This window comes from Oncorhynchus keta, chromosome 2 (assembly GCF_023373465.1).
Source record: "Oncorhynchus keta strain PuntledgeMale-10-30-2019 chromosome 2, Oket_V2, whole genome shotgun sequence".
Lineage (NCBI taxonomy): Eukaryota > Metazoa > Chordata > Actinopteri > Salmoniformes > Salmonidae > Oncorhynchus > Oncorhynchus keta.
Window position 1 is genome coordinate 72,794,713 of NC_068422.1, and position 20,427 is coordinate 72,815,139.

The 20,427-nt window shown below is 46.7% G+C and overlaps 1 protein-coding gene and 1 long non-coding RNA gene across 24 annotated transcripts in view; one reads left to right on the forward strand and one right to left on the reverse strand.

Moving 5' to 3' along the window:
* Window positions 1-20,427, reverse strand: part of LOC118383124 (genetic suppressor element 1-like) — a 553,956-nt gene that overhangs the window by 350,485 nt on the left and 183,044 nt on the right. The window lies entirely within an intron of this gene.
* On the forward strand, window positions 10,953-12,628 carry LOC127912595 (uncharacterized). Of its 3 annotated transcripts, none has more exons than XR_008083339.1 (3): window positions 10,953-11,517; window positions 11,626-11,895; window positions 12,436-12,628. It is a non-coding gene; the product is annotated as an uncharacterized LOC127912595 (long non-coding RNA). The 3 variants fall into 3 exon arrangements; XR_008083340.1 differs by lacking the exon at window positions 12,436-12,628 and adding an exon at window positions 12,058-12,408; XR_008083341.1 differs by lacking the exon at window positions 12,436-12,628 and adding an exon at window positions 12,130-12,143 and having other exon boundaries at window positions 11,626-11,913.

Sequence of the window (20,427 nt, forward strand, 5' to 3'; positions counted from 1 at the left end):
ATATGTTTACATTGCCAAAGCAAGTGAAATAGATAATAAACAAAAGTGAAATAAACAATAAAAATGAACAAAAAACATTACACTCACATTACAAATGTCATATTATGTATATATACAAAAGTTTTGAGAATGACACAAATATTCATTTTCACAAAGTTTGCTGCTTCAGTGTCTTTAGATTTTTTTGTCAGGAATACTATGGAATACTGAAGTATAATTACAAGCATTTCATAAGTGTCAAAGGCTTTTATTGACAATTACATGAAGTTGATACAAAGAGTCAATATTTGCAGTGTTGACCCTTCTTTTTCACGATCTCTGCAATCCGCCCTGGCATCCTGTCAATTAACTTCTGGGCCACATCCTGACTGATGGCAGCCCATTCTTGCATAATCAATGCTTGGAGTTTATCAGAATTTGTGGGTTTGTGTTTGTCCACCTGCCTCTTGAGGATTGACCACACGTTCTCAATGGGATTAAGGTCTGGGGAGTTTCCTGGCCATGGACCCAAAATATCAATGTTTTGTTCACCTTGCCTTATGGCAAGGTGCTACATCATACTGGAAAAGGCATTGTTCGTCACCAAACTGTTCGTGGATGGTTGAGAGAAGTTGCTCTCGGAGGATGTGTTGGTACCATTCTTTATTCATGGCTCTGTTCTTAGGCAAAATTGTGAGTGAGTCCACTCCCTTGGCTGAGAAGCAACCCCACACAGGATGCTTTAAGGTTGGCATGACACAGGACTGATGGTAGCTCTCACCTTGACTTCTCTGGACAAGCTTTATATGGATGCCCCAAACAATCGGAAAGGGGATTCATCAGAGAAAAGGACTTTACCCCAGTCCTAAGCAGTCCAATCCCTGTACCTTTTACAGAATATCAGTCTGTCCCTGATGTTTTTCCTGGAGAGAAGTGGCTTCTTTGCTGCCCTTCTTGACACCAGGCCATCCTCTAAAGGTCTTTGCCTCACTGTGCGTGCAGATGCACTCACACCTGCCTGCTGCCATTCCTGAGCAAGCTCTATACTGGTGGTGCCCCGATCCCACAGCTGAACCAACTTTAGGAGACGGTCCTGGTGCTTGCTGGACTTTCTTGGGCACCCGGAAGCCTTCTTCACAACAATTGAACTGCTCTCCTTGAAGTTCTTGATGATCCGATAAATGGTTGATTTAGGTACAATCTTACTGGCAGCAATATCCTTGCCCGTGAAGCCCTTTTTGTGCAAAGCAATGATGACGGCACGTGTTTCCTTGCAAGTAACCATGATTGACAGAGGAAGAACAATGATTCCAAGCACCACCCTCCATTTGAAGCTTCCAGTCTGTTATTCGAACTCAATCAGCATGACAGAGTGATCTCCAGCCTTGTCCTCGTCAACACACACACACCTGTGTTAACGAGAGAATCACTGACATGAAGTCAGCTGTTCCTTTTGTAGCAGGGCTGAAATGCAGTGGAAATATTTATTGGGGATTCAGTTCATTTGCATGGCAAAGAGGGACTTTGCAATTAATTGCAATTAATCTGATCACCCTTCATAACATTCTGGAGTATATGCAAATTGCCATCATACAAACTGAGGCAGCAGACTTTGTGAAAATTAATATTTGTGTCATTCTCAAAACTTTTGGCCACGACTGTTCATTGTTGTAACGATTGTCAAATGGTTAAAGTACAAAAGGGAAAATAAATAAGCATAAATATGGGTTATATTTACAATGGTGTTTGTTCTTCACTGGTTGACCTTTTCTCGTGGCAACAGATCACAAATCTTGCTGCTGTGATGGCACACTGTGGAATTTCACGCAGTAGATATGGGAATTTTTCAAAATTGGATTTGTTTTCAAATTATTTGTGGATCTGTGTAATCTGAGGGAAATATGTCTCTCTAATATGGTCATACATTGGGCAGGAGGTTAGGAAGTGCAGCTCAGTTTCCACCTCATTTTGTGGGCAGTGAGCACATAGCCTGTCTACTTTTGAGAGCCATGTCTGCCTACGGCGGCCTTTCTCAATAGCAAGGCTATGCTCACTGAGTCTGTACATAGTCAAAGCTTTCCTTAATTTTGGGACAGTGGTCAGGTATTCTGCCGCTGTGTACTCTATGTGTAGGGCCAAATAGCATTCTAGTTTGCTCTGTTTTTTTGTTAATTCTTTCCAATGTGTCAAGTAATTATCTTTTTGTTTTCTCATGATTTGGTTGGGTCTAATTGTGCTGCTGTCCTGGGGCTCTGTAGGGTGTGTTTGTGTTTGTGAACAGGGCACCAGGACCAGCTTGCTTAGGGGACTCTTCTCCAGGTTCATCTCTCTGTAGGTGATGGCTTTGTTGTGGAAGGTTTGGGAATCGCTTCCTTTTAGGTGGTTATAGAATTTAACGTCTCTTTTGTGGATTTTGATAATTAGTGGGTATCGGCCTAATTCTGCTCGGACCCCAGACCTCACAACCATAAAGGGCAATGGGCTCTATGACTGATTCAAGTATTTTTAGCCAAATCCTAATTGGTATGTTGAAATTTATGTTCCTTTTGATGGCAAAGAATGCCCTTCTTGCCTTGTCTCTCAGATCTTTCACAGCTTTGTGGAAGTCACCTGTGGCGCTGATGTTTAGGCCAAGGTATGTATAGTTTTTGTGTGCTCCAGGGCAACAGTGTCTAGATGGAATTTGTATTTGTGGTCCTGGTGACTGGACCTTTTTTGGAACACCATTATTTTGGTCTTACTGAGATTTACTGTCAGGGCCCAGGTCTGACAGAATCTGTGCATAAGATCTAGGTGCTGCTGTAGGCCCTCCTTGGTTGGTGACAGAAGCACCAGATCATCAGCAAACAGCAGACATTTGACTTCGGATTCTAGTAGGGTGAGGCCGGGTGCTGCAGACTTTTCTAGTGCCCGCGCCAATTCGTAGATATATATGTCGAAGAGGGTGGGGCTTAAGCTGCATCCCTGTCTAACCCCATGACCCTGTGTGAAGACATTTGTGTGTTTTTTGCCAATTTTAACCACACACTTGTTGTTTGTGTACATGGATTTTATAATGTCGTATGTTTACCCCCAACACAACTTTCCATCAGTTTGTATAGCAGACCCTCATGCCAAATTGAGTCGAATTCTTTTTTGAAATCAACAAATCATGAGAAGACTTTGCCTTTGTTTTGGTTTGTTTGGTTGTCAATTAGGGGGTGCAGGGTGAATACATGGTCTGTTGTACGGTAATTTGGTTAAAAGCCAATTTGACATTTGCTCTTTCTCTCTGTTTCTCTGTTTCTCTCTCTGTTTCTCTCTCTCTCTGTCTCTCTCTCTTTCTCTCTCTCTTTGTGTCTCTCTCTCTCTCTCAATTCAATTCAATTCAATTCAAGGGCTTTATTGGCATGGGAAACATGTGTTAACATTGCCAAAGCAAGTGAGGTAGATAATATATAAAGTGAATCTCTCTTCCTCTCTCTCTCTTTCTTTCTCTCTGTCTCTTTCTCTCTGTCTCACCACAGCACACACACACACACACACACACACACACACACACACACACACACACACACACACACACACACACACACACACACACACACACACACACACACACACACACACACACACACACACACACACACACGCGAATGCATGCACGCACACCCTGACACGATACACAACATCACACACACACACACACACACGCATGCATGCACGCACACCCTGACACGTTACACAACATCACACACATAGAAATACACACACGCTGTGTAGATGTAATAACAGCAGCATGTGTTCTTAAAATAAGTCTGTCTCTGTAAAGTGGTTTCCTTTGTCAGGTCACAGCCAACAGACAAACGCTGCTCCCCTCTTTCTCTAGCCTCTGTATGTCCTCCCTACCTCTATTTTCAATCTCTCTCACTTGCTCTCCTCCCTCAGTTCTCAAATGGTGCTCAGTAGTAGCGTGGGGGCACTGGGATGGTGTGTGTGTACGCGTGTGGAGGGTCATGTTTCACACACTGGGGATCAGCAATGTGAGCGGTGGTGACACGCGTGACGGAGAACACGATCAAACAACCGGTTCTCCTCTTAGAGCAGAGGGAGAGGGGTGGGGAGGCTACGGCAGGGTGGAGCGATGATGGAGAACACGATCAAACAACCGGTTCTCCTCTTAGAGCAGAGGGAGAGGGGTGGGGAGGCTACGGCAGGGTGGAGCGATGATGGAGAACACGATCAAACAACCGGTTCTCCTCTTAGAGCAGAGGGAGAGGGGTGGGGAGGCTACGGCAGGGTGGAGCGATGATGGAGAACACGATCAAACAACCGGTTCTCCTCTTAGAGCAGAGGGAGAGGGGTGGGGAGGCTACGGCAGGGTGGAGCGATGATGGAGAACACGATCAAACAACCGGTTCTCCTCTTAGAGCAGAGGGAGAGGGGTGGGGAGGATACGGCAGGGTGGAGCGATGATGGAGAACACGATCAAACAACCGGTTCTCCTCTTAGAGCAGAGGGAGAGGGGTGGGGAGGCTACGGCAGGGTGGAGCGATGATGGAGAACACGATCAAACAACCGGTTCTCCTCTTAGAGCAGAGGGAGAGGGGTGGGGAGGCTACGGCAGGGTGGAGCGATGATGGAGAACACGATCAAACAACCGGTTCTCCTCTTAGAGCAGAGGGAGAGGGGTGGGGAGGCTACGGCAGGGTGGAGCGATGATGGAGAACACGATCAAACAACCGGTTCTCCTCTTAGAGCAGAGGGAGAGGGGTGGGGAGGCTACGGCAGGGTGGAGCGATGATGGAGAACACGATCAAACAACCGGTTCTCCTCTTAGAGCAGAGGGAGAGGGGTGGGGAGGCTACGGCAGGGTGGAGCGATGATGGAGAACACGATCAAACAACCGGTTCTCCTCTTAGAGCAGAGGGAGAGGGGTGGGGAGGCTACGGCAGGGTGGAGCGATGATGGAGAACACGATCAAACAACCGGTTCTCCTCTTAGAGCAGAGGGAGAGGGGTGGGGAGGCTACGGCAGGGTGGAGCGATGATGGAGAAGCAGACATGTAGTGTGTAGTGCGTAGTGTATAGTGTGTAGTGTGTGGTGTGTAGTGTATAGTGTGTTTGTCAAGGTCTCTGGATGTTTACTACTTTCCAACACAGCCTCAGGCTCAAAATGACCCGCTATCCAAACGTCTCACCCTCTCTCCCCCATAAACGCTAGTAAAACCAAATGCATGCTTTTCAACCGTTCGCTGCCTGCACCCGCACGTCCTACTAGCATCACCACCCGGGATGGTGCCGACCTCGAATATGTAGACATCTATAAGTACCTGGGTGTCTGGCTAGACTGTAAACTCTCCTTCCAGACTCATATCAAACATCTCCAATCGAAAATCAAATCTAGAGTCAGCTTTCTATTCCGCAACAAAGCCTCCTTCACTCACGCCGCCAAACTTACCCTAGTAAAACTGACTATCCTACCGATCCTCGACTTCGGCGATGTCATCTACAAAATAGCTTCCAATACTCTACTCAGCAAACTGGATGCAGTTTATCACAGTGCCATCCGTTTTGTTAATAAAGCACCTTATACCACCCACCACTGCGACCTGTATGCTCTAGTCGGCTGGTCCTCGCTACATATTCGTCGCTAGACCCACACTAGGTCTAGGTCAACTACAAGTCCATGCTAACTAAAGCTCCGCCTTATCTCAGTTCACTGGTCACGTTTGCAACACCCACCCGTAGCACGCGCTCCAGCAGGTGTATCTCACTGACCATCCCTAAAGCCAACACCTCATTTGGCCGCCTTTCCTTCCAGTTCTCTGCTGCCTGTGACTGGAACGAATTGCAAAAATCGCTAAAGTTGGAGACTTTTGTCTCCCTCACCAACTTTAAACATCTGCTATCTGAGCAGCTAACCGATCGCTGCAGCTGAACATAGTCCATCGGTAAATAGCCCACCCAATTTACCTACCTCATCCCCATACTGTTTATATTTGTTTACTTTTCTGCTCTTTTGAACACCAGTATCTCTACCTGCACATGACCATCTGATCATTTATCACTCCAGTGTTAATCTGCTAAATTGTCATTATTCGCCTCATATTATACCTCCTCATGCCTTTTGCACACAATGTATATAGACTCTTTTTTTTTATTTTTCTACTGTGTTATTGACTTGTTAATTGTTTACTCCATGTGTAACTCTGTGTTGTTGTCTGTTCACACTGCTAAGCTTTACCTTGGCCAGGTCACAGATGTAAATGAAAACTTGTTCTCAACTAGCCTACCTGGTTAAATAAAGGTGAAATGAAATAAAACAAATAAAATAAACCTGTATCTCCCCCTCTCTCCCCCAATCTCAGTCTCTATAAACCTGTCTCACCCTCTCTTCCCGTATCTCAGTCTCTATAAACGTATATATCTCACCCTCTCTTCCGCTATCTCAGTCTCTATCAACCTGTATCTCACCCTCTCTCCCCTATCTCAGTCTCTATAAACCTGTATCTCACCCTCTCTCCCCCTATCTCAGTCTCTATAAACCTGTCTCACCCTCTCTCCCCTATCTCAGTCTCTATAAACCTATATCTCACCCTCTCTTCCCCTATCACAGTCTCTATAAACCTGTCTCCCCCTCTCTCCCCCTATCTCAGTCTCTATAAACCTGTCTCACCCTCTCTCCCCTATCTCAGTCTCAATAAAACCTGGATCCCACCCTCTCTCCCCCTATCTCAGTCTCTATAAACCTGTCTCACCCTCTCTCCCCTATCTCAGTCTCAATAAAACCTGTATCCCACCCTCTCTCCCCCTATCTCAGTCTCTATTAACCTGTATCTCACCCTATCTCTGTCTCTATAAACCTGTATCTCCCCCTCTCTCCCACTATCTCAGTCTCTATAAACCTGTATCTCACCCTCTCTCCCAATATCTCAGTCTATATAAACCTGTCTCATCCTCTCTCCCCCTATCTCAGTCTCTATAAACCTGTCTCACCCTCTCTCCCCATATCTCAGTTTCTATAAATCTGTATCTCCCCCTATCTCAGTCTCTATAAATCTGTCTCACCCTCTCTCTCATATCTCAGTCTCTATAAACTTGTATCTCACCCTATCTCAGTCTCTATAAACCTGTATCTCCCCCTCTCTCCCACTATCTCAGTCTCTATAAACCTGTATATCACCCTCTCTCCCCATATCTCAGTCTCTATAAACCTGTATCTCACCCTCTCTCCCAATATCTCAGTCTATATAAACCTGTCTCATCCTCTCTCCCCCTATCTCAGTCTCTATAAACCTGTCTCACCCTCTCTCCCCATATCTCAGTCGCTATAAACCTATATCTCACCCTATCTCAGTCTCTATAAACCTGTCTCCCCCTCTCTCCCCCTATCTCAGTCTCTATACACCTGTCTCACCCGCTCTCACCCTATCTCTGTCTCTATAAACCTGTCTCACCCTCTCTCCCCCTATCTCAGTCTCTATAAACCTGGCTCACCCTCTCTCCCCTATCTCAGTCTCTATACACCTGTCTCACCCGCTCTCAGCCTATCTCTGTCTCTATAAACCTGTCTCACCCTCTCTCCCAATATCTTAGTCTCTATAAACCTGTCTCACCCGTTCTCACCCTATCTCAGTGTCTATAAACCTGTATATCACCCTCTCTCCCCATATCTCAGTTTCTATAAATCTGTATCTCACCCTATCTCAGTCTCTATAACCCTGTCTCACCCTCTATCCCCCTATCTCAGTCTCTATAAACCTGTCTCAGCCTCTCCCCCCCTATCCCAGTCTCTATAAACATGTCTCACCCTCTCTCCCCATATCTCAGTCTCTATACACCTGTATCTCCCCCTATCTCAGTCTCTATAAATCTGTCTCACCCTCTCTCTCCTATCTCAGTCTCTATAAACCTGTATCTCACCCTCTCTCCCCCTATCTCAGTCTCTATAAACCTGTCTCACCCTCTCTCTCCTATCTCAGTCTCTATAAACCTGTATCTCACCCTCTCTCCCCCTATCTCAGTCGCTATACACCTGTATCTCACCCTATCTCAGTCTCTATAAACCTGTATCTCCCCCTCTCTCCCACTATCTCAGTCTCTATAAACCTGTATCTCACCCTCTCTCCCAATATCTCAGTCTCTATAAACCTGTATGTCCCCCTCTCTCCCACTTTCTCAGTCTCTATACACCTGTATCTCACCCTCTCTCCCAATATCTCAGTCTATATAAACCTGTAACTCACCTTCTCTCACCCTATCTCAGTCTCTATAAACCTGTCTCACCCGCTCTCACCCTATCTCAGTCTCTATAAACCTGTATATCACCCTCTCTCCCCATATCTCAGTTTCTATAAATCTGTATCTCACCCTATCTCAGTCTCTATAACCCTGTCTCACCCTCTCTCCCCCTATCCCAGTCTCTATAAACCTGTCTCACCCTCTCTCCCCATATATCAGTTTCTATAAACCTGTATCTCCCCCTATCTCAGTCTCTATAAACCTGTCTCACCCTCGCTCCCTCCCCCTATCTCAGTCTCTATAAACCTGTCTCACCCGCTCTCACCCTATCTCCGTCTCTATAAACCTGTATATCACCCTCTCTCCTCCTATCTCAGTCTCTATAAACCTGTCTCACCCTCTCTCCCCATATCTCAGTTTCTATGAACTGACTGAGATTTACTGTCAGGGCCCAGGTCTGACAGATTATGTGCAGAAGATCTAGGTGCTGCTGTAGGCCCTCCTTGGTTGGTCTCTCTCTCTCTCTCTGTTTCTCTGTCTCTCTCTCTCTCTCTCTCTCTCTCTCTCTCTCTGTCTCTCTCTTGCTCTCTACCTCTCTGTATCTCTAGCTCTCTCTGTCTTGCTCTCTCTGTCTCTCTCAGGTGGAAATTATAGGCAATTAGCAAGACACCCCCAATAAAGGAGTGGTTCTGCAGGTGGTGACCACAGACCACTTCTCAGTTCCTATGCTTCCTGGCTGATGTTTTGGTCACTTTTGAATGCTGCCGGTGCTTTCACTTTAGTGGTAGCATGAGACGGAGTCTACAACCCACACAAGTAGCTCAGGTAGTGCAGCTTATCCAGGATGGAACATTAATGCGAGCTGTGGCAAGAAGGTTTGCCAGCGTAGTCTGTTAGCGTAGTGGCCAGAGCATGGAGGCGCTACCAGGAGACAGGCCAGTACATCAGGAGACGTGGAGGAGGCCGTAGGAGGGCAACAACCCAGCAGCAGGACCGCTACCTCCGCCTTTGTGCAAGGAGGAGCAGGAGGAGCACTGCCAGTGCCCTGCAAAATGACCTCCAGCAGGCCACAAATGTGCATGTGTCTGCTCAAACGGTCAGAAACAGACTCCATGAGGGTGGTATGAGGGCCCGACATCCACAGGTGGGGGTTGTGCTTACAGCCCAATACCGTGCAGGACGTTTGGCACTTGCCAGAGAACACCAAGATTGGCAAATTCGCCACTGGCGACCTGTGCTCTTCACAGATGAAAGCAGGTTCACACTGAGCACATGTGACAGACATGACAGAGTCTGGAGACGCCTTGGAGAACGTTCTGCTGCCTGCAACACCCTCCAGCATGACCGGTTTGGCGGTGGGTCAGTCATGGTGTGGGGTGGCATTTCTTTGGGGGGCCACACAGCTCTCCATGTGCTCGCCAGAGGTAGCCTGACTGCCATTAGGTACCAAGATGAGATCCTCAGACCCGTTGTGAGACCATATGCTGGTGCGGTTGGTCCTGGGTTCCTCCTAATGCAAGACAATGCCAGATCTCATGTGGCTGGAGTGTGTCAGCAGTCCCTGCAAGAGGAAGGCATTGATGCTATGGACTGGCCCACCCGTTCCCCAGACCTGAAACCAATTGAGCACATCTGGGACATCATGTCTCGCTCCATCCACCAACTCCACGTTGCACCACAGACTGTCCAGGAGTTGGCGGATGCTTTAGTCCAGGTCTGGGAGGAGATCCCTCAAGAGACCATCCGCCACCTCATCAGGAGCATGGCCAGGCGTTGTAGGGAGGTCATACAGGCACATGGAGGCCACACACTACTGAGCCTCATTTTGACTTGTTTTAAGGACATTACATCAAAGTTGGATCAGCCTGTAGTGTGGTTTTCCACTTTAATTTTGAGTGTGACTCCAAATCCAGACCTCCATGGGTTGATACATTTGATTTCCATCAATCATTTTTGTGTGATTTTGTTGTCAGCACTCTTCTTCCGAAGAGGAGAGGCGAAAAGGATCAGAGGACCAATATGCGGCGTGGTAAGTGTCCATGGTTCTTTTAATACGTAAATGTACACATGAACAACTGAATACAAAAACAAGAAATGTGAAAACCCCACACAGTCCTATCTGGTGCAAACACAGAGACAGGAACAATCACCCACAAACACACAGTGAAACCCAGGCAACCTAAGTATGATTCTCAATCAGAGACAACTAATGACACCTGCCTCTGATTGAGCCGAAACATAGAAATACCCAAATCATAGAAAAACAAACATTGACTGCCCACCCCAACTCACGCCATGACCATACTAAATAAAGACAAAACAAAGGAAATAAAGGTCAGAACGTGACAAGCACATTCAACTATGTAAAGAAAAAAGTATTTAATAAGAATATTTCATTCATTCAGATCTAGGATGTGTTATTTTAGTGTTCCCTTTATTTTTTTGAGCAGTGCATATATTTATATATCAAATATATTTATACATAAATAAATGGTGGGACCAACAGCAATAATAATAGTAGTAGTGGACATGGGATTACCATTAACAACAACAGCAATATTAATCAGAACAAGAATACATTAAAGCAGTGGTAGTAGACCAGTGTCAACATGACTGAGAAGACACATGACGTGGTATGAAAGACAAAACAAAACAAGATGGGAAATATTATCAACATTACTTTGCACTTTTCACTGGTTGTCCCTCAGGTTGTGGCAGGAGGACTGCCAAAATAGCACATTTTGGGTTTTCACCAAATAAATATTAGATTTTTTCTTCATCTTTTATAGTTTAAAATTCTTTGTATTGAGTTATAATTTTGGGAAAAAAATATTCTCTTAGGTCTGAGTATTTGTCACAGAGTAATGGGAAATGCAGCTCTGTCTCTACCTGTCCCCTGGAGCATAGTGAGCACAGCCTGTCCTCTCTGGGCAGCCAGGTTTGTCTGTGACGACCGGTCTCCATAGCCAGACTGTCCTCTCTGGGCAGCCAGGTTTGTCTGTGACGACAGGTCTCCATAGCCAGACTGTCCTCTCTGGGCAGCCAGGTTTGTCTGTGACGACCGGTCTCCATAGCCAGACTGTCCTCTCTGGGCAGCCAGGTTTGTCTGTGACGACCGGTCTCCATAGCCAGACTGTCCTCTCTGGGCAGCCAGGTTTGTCTGTGACGACTGGTCTCCATAGCCAGACTGTCCTCTCTGGGCAGCCAGGTTTGTCTGTGACGACTGGTCTCCATAGCCAGACTGTCCTCTCTGGGCAGCCAGGTTTGTCTGTGACGACCGGTCTCCATAGCCAGACTGTCCTCTCTGGGCAGCCAGGTTTGTCTGTGATGACCGGTCTCCATAGCCAGACTGTCCTCTCTGGGACGCCAGGTTTGTCTGTGACGACCGGTCTCCATAGCCAGACTGTCCTCACTGGGCAGCCAGGTTTGTCTGTGACGACCGGTCTCCATAGCCAGACTGTCCTCTCTGGGCAGCCAGGTTTGTCTGTGACGACAGGTCTCCATAGCCAGACTGTCCTCTCTGGGCAGCCAGGTTTGTCTGTGACGACCGGTCTCCATAGCCAGACTGTCCTCTCTGGGCAGCCAGGTTTGTCTGTGACGACCGGTCTCCATAGCCAGACTGTCCTCTCTGGGCAGCCAGGTTTGTCTGTGACGACCGGTCTCCATAGCCAGACTGTCCTCTCTGGGCAGCCAGGTTTGTCTGTGACGACAGGTCTCCATAGCCAGACTGTCCTCTCTGGGCAGCCAGGTTTGTCTGTGACGACAGGTCTCCATAGCCAGACTGTCCTCACTGGGCAGCCAGGTTTGTCTGTGACGACCGGTCTCTATAGCCAGACTGTCCTCACTGGGCAGCCAGGTTTGTCTGTGACGACCGGTCTCCATAGCCAGACTGTCCTCTCTGGGCAGCCAGGTTTTTCTGTGACGACAGGTCTCCATAGCCAGACTGTCCTCTCTGGGCAGCCAGGTTTGTCTGTGACGACCGGTCTCCATAGCCAGACTTTCCTCTCTGGGCAGCCAGGTTTGTCTGTGACGACAGGTCTCCATAGCCAGACTGTCCTCACTGGGCAGCCAGGTTTGTCTGTGACGACCGGTCTCTATAGCCAGACTGTCCTCACTGGGCAGCCAGGTTTGTCTGTGACGACAGGTCTCCATAGCCAGACTGTCCTCTCTGGGCAGCCAGGTTTGTCTGTGACGACCGGTCTCCATAGCCAGACTTTCCTCTCTGGGCAGCCAGGTTTGTCTGTGACGACCGGTCTCCATAGCCAGACTGTCCTCTCTGGGCAGCCAGGTTTGTCTGTGACGACAGGTCTCCATAGCCAGACTTTCCTCTCTGGGCAGCCAGGTTTGTCTGTGACGACAGGTCTCTATAGCCAGACTGTCCTCTCTGGGCAGCCAGGTTTGTCTGTGACGACTGGTCTCCATAGCCAGACTGTCCTCTCTGGGCAGCCAGGTTTGTCTGTGACGACCGGTCTCCATAGCCAGACTGTCCTCACTGGGCAGCCAGGTTTGTCTGTGACGACAGGTCTCCATAGCTAGACTGTCCTCACTGGGCAGCCAGGTTTGTCTGTGACGACCGGTCTCCATAGCCAGACTGTCCTCACTGGGCAGCCAGGTTTGTCTGTGTCGACCGGTCTCCATAGCCAGACTGTCCTCACTGGGCAGCCAGGTTTGTCTGTGACGACCGGTCTCCATAGCCAGACTGTCCTCACTGGGCAGCCAGGTTTGTCTGTGACGACAGGTCTTCATAGCCAGACTGTCCTCTCTGGGCAGCCAGGTTTGTCTGTGACGACCGGTCTCTATAGCCAGACTGTCCTCTCTGGGCAGCCAGGTTTGTCTGTGACGACAGGTCTCCATAGCCAGACTGTCCTCTCTGGGCAGCCAGGTTTGTCTGTGACGACCGGTCTCTATAGCCAGACTGTCCTCTCTGGGCAGCCAGGTTTGTCTGTGACGACCGGTCTCCATAGCCAGACTGTGCTCACTGAGTCTGTACCTAGTCAATGTTTTCCTCAGTTTTCTATCAGTCACAGTGGTCAGATAGTCTGCCACCATGTACTGTCTGTTTAGAGACTAATAGCATTGAAGTTTACTTCGATTTTTTGTGGTGTCTTTCCAATAGGTGATATATTTTTATTTTTGTTTTGTGATGATTTGGTTGGGCCAGATTTTCTGAGTGCTGTCCTGAGGCTCTATGGGGTTGGTTTGGGTTGGTGAACTGAGCCTCAGAACCAGCTGGCTGAGGGGACTCTTCTCGTGTTTCATCTCTTGACATTGTAGAGCTGTGTGATGGAATGTTTTGGGGTCACTTGTTTTTAGATGGTTGTAAAGTTTGATAGCTCTTTTCTCTATCTGAATGAGGAGGGGGTTTTGGCCCAATTCTGCTCTACATGCATTATTTGGAGTTTTTCTTTGCACTTGCAATACAGTCTTGCAAAACTCTGCATGCAGTATTTCAATTGGATGTTTGTCCCATTTGGTAAATTCATAAAACAAAACAAGATGGGAAATATTATCGACATTACTTTGCACTTTTCACTGGCTGTCCCTCAGGTTGTGGTATATCTCTCTCTGTATATCTCTCTGTCTCTCTCTCTCTCTGTATATCTCTCTCGCTCTGTATATCTCTCTCTCTCTGTATATCTCTCTCTGTATACCTCTCTCTCTGTATATCTCTCTCTCCGTCTCGCTCTTTTTCTGTATATCTCTCTCTCTGTCTCGCTCTTTCTCTGTATCTCTCTCTCTCTGTCTATCTCTCTCTGTATCTCTCTCTCTCTCTCTCTGTCTCGCTCTCTCTCTGTATATCTCTCTCTCTGTCTCGCTCTCTCTCTGTATATCTCTCTCTCTCTCTGTAGATCTCTCTCTCTGTATATCTCTCTATCTCGCTCTTTATCTGTATATCTCTCTCTCTCTGTATATCTCTCTCTCTCTGTATATCTCTCACTGTCTCGCTCTCTCTCTGTATCTCTCTCTCTCTGTCTCGCTCTCTCTCTGTATATCTCTCTCTCTCTGTATATCTCTCTCTGTCGCGCTCTCTCTCTGTATATCTCTCTTTCTCTGTATCTCTCTCTCTCTCTGTATATATCTCTCTATGTATATATCTCTCTCTCTGTATATCTCTCTCTCTCTGTATCTCTCTCTCTCTCTGTATATCTCTCTCTCTGTAAACCTCTCTCTCCCTGTATCTCTGTATCTCCCTCTCTCTGTATATCTCTCTCTCTCTGTATATATCTTTATCTCTCAGTATATCTCTCTCTCTGTATATCTCTCTCTCTCTGTATATCTCTCTCTCTGTATATCTCTCTCTCTGTCTCACTCTCTCTCTGTATATCTCTCTCTCTGTATCTCTCTCTCTCTCTGTATATCTCTCTCTCTCTGTATATCTCTCTCTCTGTAAATCTCTCTCTCTCTGTATCTCTCTGTATCTCTCTCCCAGCACTGTTCACTACTACTGCTGTAATGCATACTGACAAACCCAAAACAAGCACGCTCTGCCCAAGAGCCTGTCACCACTCATGAGCGTGCATGTGTTTCCGTGAAGCATCAGTGCGTGTGTGTGTGTGTGACGGTCTTAAATATGTTGATGATTTTGTGTCAGGACATACTCTGACAGGACACACACACACACACGTCAGATCTACACATTAAGCGCTGTCATCCCACTGAAACAGAAGATTTTTAATTGGGCCTGTTCCTGAAATACTCAACACAATCTGAAAGGGATGGCCCGTCAGTTTGACCAATCACAGAGGTATTGTTAACTTCCTGGTGCTACTCATAGAGTATTCCCATGTGTCTCTGCTGGGGGCAGAGAGGAAACACTAGCAACATGTATTCCCACATCATCATCACAGAGACTAGGACAGGGAGAGAGGCTTCATACACTGCTGAAAACAAGTCCCACAGTCATGTATCTGTACTGCAGAATGATGTGTGGTACGTTAGCGAGGGGGTTATGCAAAGGTCAGGCAAAGGTTAGAGATCATATCCTACTTTGTTAAACATGAGGAAACCACATAATTCACGCCAGAATGTGGAAAACATATGATGTCATGGAAATAACTTCTTGAAGGTTCATAAAGATATATGTTATAGAAAACTTGACCTGTACTGTGTACCTAGTTCCCTTTGAGGGAGTCCAGGCAGACTGGAGAGAAGAGAGGGATAGAGTTACAGAGGAAGAAAAGAGAGAGAGAGAGAGAGAGGAAGATAAGAGAGAGAGATACAGAGGAAGAGAAGAGAGAGAGAGAGAGAGATACAGAGGAAGAGAAGAGAGAGAGAGAGTTACAGAGGAAGAGAAGAGAGAGAGAGAGAGATACAGAGGAAGAGAAGAGAGGGAGAGAGTTACAGAGGAAGAGAAGAGAGAGAGAGAGATAGAGGAAGATAAGAGAGAGAGATACAGAGGAAGAGAAGAGAGAGAGAGAGAGAGATACAGAGGAAGAGAAGAGAGAGAGAGAGTTACAGAGGAAGAGAAGAGAGAGAGAGAGATACAGAGGAAGAGAAGAGAGAGAGAGAGTTACAGAGGAAGAGAAGAGAGGGAGAGAGTTACAGAGGAAGAGAAGAGAGAGAGAGAGAGAGAGATAGAGGAAGAGAAGAGAGAGAGAGATACAGAGGAAGAGAAGAGAGAGAGAGAGTTACAGAGGAAGAGAAGAGAGAGAGAGAGAGATAGAGGAAGAGAAGAGAGAGAGAGATACAGAGGAAGAGAAGAGAGAGAGAGAGAGAGTTACAGAGGAAGAGAAGAGAGGGAGAGAGTTACAGAGGAAGAGAAGAGAGGGAGAGAGTTACAGAGGAAGAGAAGAGAGAGAGAGATACAGAGGAAGAGAAGAGAGAGTTACAGAGGAAGAGGAGAGAGAGAGATACAGAGGAAGAGAAGAGAGGGAGAGAGTTACAGAGGAAGAGAAGAGAGAGTTACAGAGGAAGAGAAGAGAGAGAGAGAGTTACAGAGGAAGAGAAGAGAGAGAGAGAGAGAGATACAAATCAAATCAAATCAAATCAAATTTATTTATATAGCCCTTCGTACATCAGCTGATATCTCAAAGTGCTGTACAGAAACCCAGCCTAAAACCCCAAACAGCAAACAATGCAGGTGTAAAAGGAAGAGAAGAGAGAGAGATACAGAGGAAGAGAAGAGAGAGATAGTTACAGAGGAAGAGAAGAGAGAGTTACAGAGGAAGAGAAGAGAGAGAGATACAGAGGAAGAGAAGAGAGAGTTACAGAGGAAGAGAAGAGAGAGAGAGAATTACAGAGGAGGAGAAGAGAGAGAGAGAGTTACAGAGGAAGAGAGAGAGATACAGAGGAAGAGAAGAGAGAGAGATACAGAGGAAGAGAAGAGAGAGAGAGAGAGATACAGAGGAAGAGAAGAGAGAGTTACAGAGGAAGAGAAGAGAGGGAGAGAGTTACAGAGGAAGAGAAGAGAGAGAGAGAGTTACAGAGGAAGAGAAGAGAGAGAGAGTTACAGAGGAAGAGAAGAGAGAGTTACAGAGGAAGAGAAGAGAGAGTTACAGAGGAAGAGAAGAGAGAGAGATACAGAGGAAGAGAAGAGAGAGAGACAGAGGAAGAGAAGAGAGAGTTACAGAGGAAGAGAAGAGAGGGAGAGAGTTACAGAGGAAGAGAAGAGAGAGAGAGTTACAGAGGAAGAGAAGAGAGAGTTACAGAGGAAGAGAAGAGAGAGTTACAGAGGAAGAGAAGAGAGAGAGATACAGAGGAAGAGAAGAGAGAGTTACAGAGGAAGAGAAGACAGAGAGATACAGAGGAAGAGAAGAGAGAGAGACAGAGGAAGAGAAGAGAGAGTTACAGAGGAAGAGAAGAGAGAGAGAGAGTTACAGAGGAAGAGAAGACAGAGAGATACAGAGGAAGAGAAGAGAGAGAGAGAGAGATACAGAGGAAGAGAAGAGAGAGAGAGAGTTACAGAGGAAGAGAAGACAGAGAGTTACAGAGGAAGAGAAGAGAGAGAGAGAGAGAGAGACAGGGGAAGAGAAGAGAGAGAGAGAGTTACAGAGGAAGAGAAGACAGAGAGTTACAGAGGAAGAGAAGAGAGAGAGAGAGACAGGGGAAGAGAAGAGAGAGAGATACAGAGGAAGAGAGAGAGATAGAGAGAGGAAGAGAAGAGAGAGAGAGAGAGTTACAGAGGAAGAGAAGAGAGAGAGAGAGTTACAGAGGAAGAGAAGACAGAGAGAGAGTTACAGAGGAAGAGAAGACAGAGAGAGAGATACAGAGGAAGAGAAGAGAGAGTTACAGAGGAAGAGAAGAGAGAGAGAATTACAGAGGAAGAGATGAGAGAGAGAGAGTTACAGAGGAAGAGAAGAGAGAGTTACAGAGGAAGAGAAGAGAGAGAGATACAGAGGAAGAGAAGAGAGAGAGAATTACAGAGGAAGAGATGAGAGAGAGAGAGTTACAGAGGAAGAGAGAGAGAGTTACAGAGGAAGAGAGAGAGAGAGATACAGAGGAAGAGAAGAGAGAGAGATACAGAGGAAGAGAAGAGAGAGAGAGAGAGAGAGACAGGGGAAGAGAAGAGAGAGAGATACAGAGGAAGAGAGAGAGATAGAGAGGAAGAGAAGAGAGAGAGATACAGAGGAAGAGAAGAGAGAGAGAGAGACAGAGGAAGAGAAGAGAGAGAGAGAGATACAGAGGAAGAGAGAGAGAGAGTTACAGAGGAAGAGAGAGAGAGAGATACAGAGGAAGAGAAGAGAGAGAGATACAGAGGAAGAGAAGAGAGAGAGAGAGAGACAGGGGAAGAGAAGAGAGAGAGATACAGAGGAAGAGAGAGAGAGAGATAGAGAGGAAGAGAAGAGAGAGAGAGACAGAGGAAGAGAAGAGAGAGAGAGAGAGACAGAGGAAGAGAAGAGAGAGAGATACAGAGGAAGAGAGAGAGAGATAGAGAGGAAGAGAAGAGAGAGAGAGAGGAAGAGAAGAGAGAGAGAGATACAGAGGAAGAGAAGAGAGAGAGATACAGAGGAAGAGAAGAAAGAGAGATAGAGAGGAAGAGAAGAGAGAGATACAGAGGAAGAGAAGAGAGAGAGATACAGAGGAAGAGAAGAGAGAGATACAGAGGAAGAGAAGAGAGAGAGATACAGAGGAAGAGAAGAGAGAGAGAGAGATACAGAGGAAGAGAAGAGAGAGTTACAGAGGAAGAGAAGAGAGAGTTACAGAGGAAGAGAAGAGAGAGTTACAGAGGAAGAGAGTGAGAATGAAGGACGAGGTGAGGAGTATGGAGAATATGTGAGGGACGTGGTGAAAGAGGGATGCAACGGGGGAAACAAGCCTCCGTGTGTGTGTGCGTGTGTGTGTGTGTGTGTGTGTGTGTGTGTGTGTGTGTGTGTGTGTGTGTGTGTGTGTGTGTGTGTGTGTGTGTGTGTGTGTGTGTGTGTGTGTGTGTGTGTGTGTGTGTGTGTGTGTGTGTGTGTGTGTGTGTGTGTGTGTGTGTGTGTGTGTGTGTGTGTGTGTGTGTGTGTGTGTGTGTGTGTGTGTGTGTGTGTGTGTGTGTGTGTGTGTGTGTGTGTGTGTGTGTGTGCCCTGGAGGAGGAGGCCATCAGAGAGCTCAGTCTCAGTGCGTTTATGTGGAAAGTGCTCCTGTCTCCTCACATCAATTTGCACAGCCTCTACCCTTTCACAGTGTCTCTTCCTCCCTCCCTCTCTCTCGTTATCACTCTCTCCTTTCCTCCTTCCTGTTGGTTTCCCATCTATTTCTTTCATATCTCCTTTTCTTTTCTCTCAGTCTCCATCTCACTATTCTCACTCTCCTTCACTTCTTCCTCTGTAATCTCTCTTTCTTTAATCATTAATTTTCCTCTCTCTTTCTAAATCAAATCAAATTTAATTTGTCACATACACATGGTTAGCAGACGTTGAAATGCTTGTGCTTCTAGTTCCGACAATGCAGTAATAACCAATGAGTAATCTAACCTAACAATTTCACAACTACTACCTTATACACACAATTGTAAAAGGATGAAGAATATGTACATACAAATATATGAATTAGTGATGGTACAGAACGGCATAGGCAAGATTCAGTAGATGGTATAGAGTACAGTATATATATATGAGATGAGTAATGTAGGGTATGTAAACATTAAATTAAGTGGCATTATTTAAAATGGCTAGCAATTTTTTTTTTACATCAATTTTCTCATTATTAAAGTGGCTGGAGTTGAGTCAGTATTTTGGCAGCAGTCACTCAATGTTAGTGGTGGCTGTTGAACAGTCTGAAGGCCTTGTGATAGAAGCTGTTTTTCAGTCTCTCGGTCCCTGCTTTGATGCACCTGTACTGACCTCGCCTTCTGGATGGTAGCGGGGTGAACAGGCAGTGGCTCGGGTGGTTGTTGTCCTTGATGATCTTTATGGCCTTCCTGTGACATCGGGTGGTGTAGGTGTCCTGGAGGGCAGGTAGTTTCCCCCGGTGATGCGTTGTGCAGACCTCACTACCCTCTGGAGAGCCTTACGGTTGTGGGCGGAGCAGTTGCCGTACCAGGCGGTGATACAGCCTGACAGGATGCTCTCGATTGTGCATCTGTAAAGGTTTGTGAGTGCTTTTGGTGACAAGCCAAATTTCTTCAGCCTCCTGAGGTTGAAGAGGCGCTGCTGTGCCTTCTTCACGACACTGTCTGTGTGGGTGGACAATTTTAGTTTGTCTGTGATGTGTATGCCGAGGAACTTAAAACTTACTACCCTCTCCACTACTGTTCCATCGATGTGGATAGGGGGGTGTTCCCTCTGCTGTTTCCTGAAGTCCATGATCATCTCCTTTGTTTTGTTGACATTGAGTGTGAGGTTATTTTCCTGACACCACACTCCGAGGACCCTCACCTCCTCCCTGTAGGCCGTCTCGTCGTTGTTGGTATTCAAGCCTACCACTGTAGTGTCATCTGCAAACTTGATGATTGAGTTGGAGGTGTGCATGGCCATGCATCCGTGGGTGAACATTGAGTACAGGAGAGGGCTCAGAACGCACCCTTGTGGGGCCCCAGTGTTGGGGATCAGCAGGTTGGAGATGTTGTTTACCTACCCTCACCACCTGGGGGCAGTTCATCAGGAAGCTAAATGACGAGTTTGGAGGGTACTATGGTGTTAAATGCTGAGCTGTAGTCAATGAACAGCATTCTTACATAGGTATTCCTCTTGTCCAGATGGGTTAGGGCAGTGTGCAGTGTGGTTGCGATTGCGTCGCCTGTGGACCTATTGGGGCGGTAAGCAAATTAAAGTGGGTCTAGGGTGTCAGGTAGGTTGGAGGTGA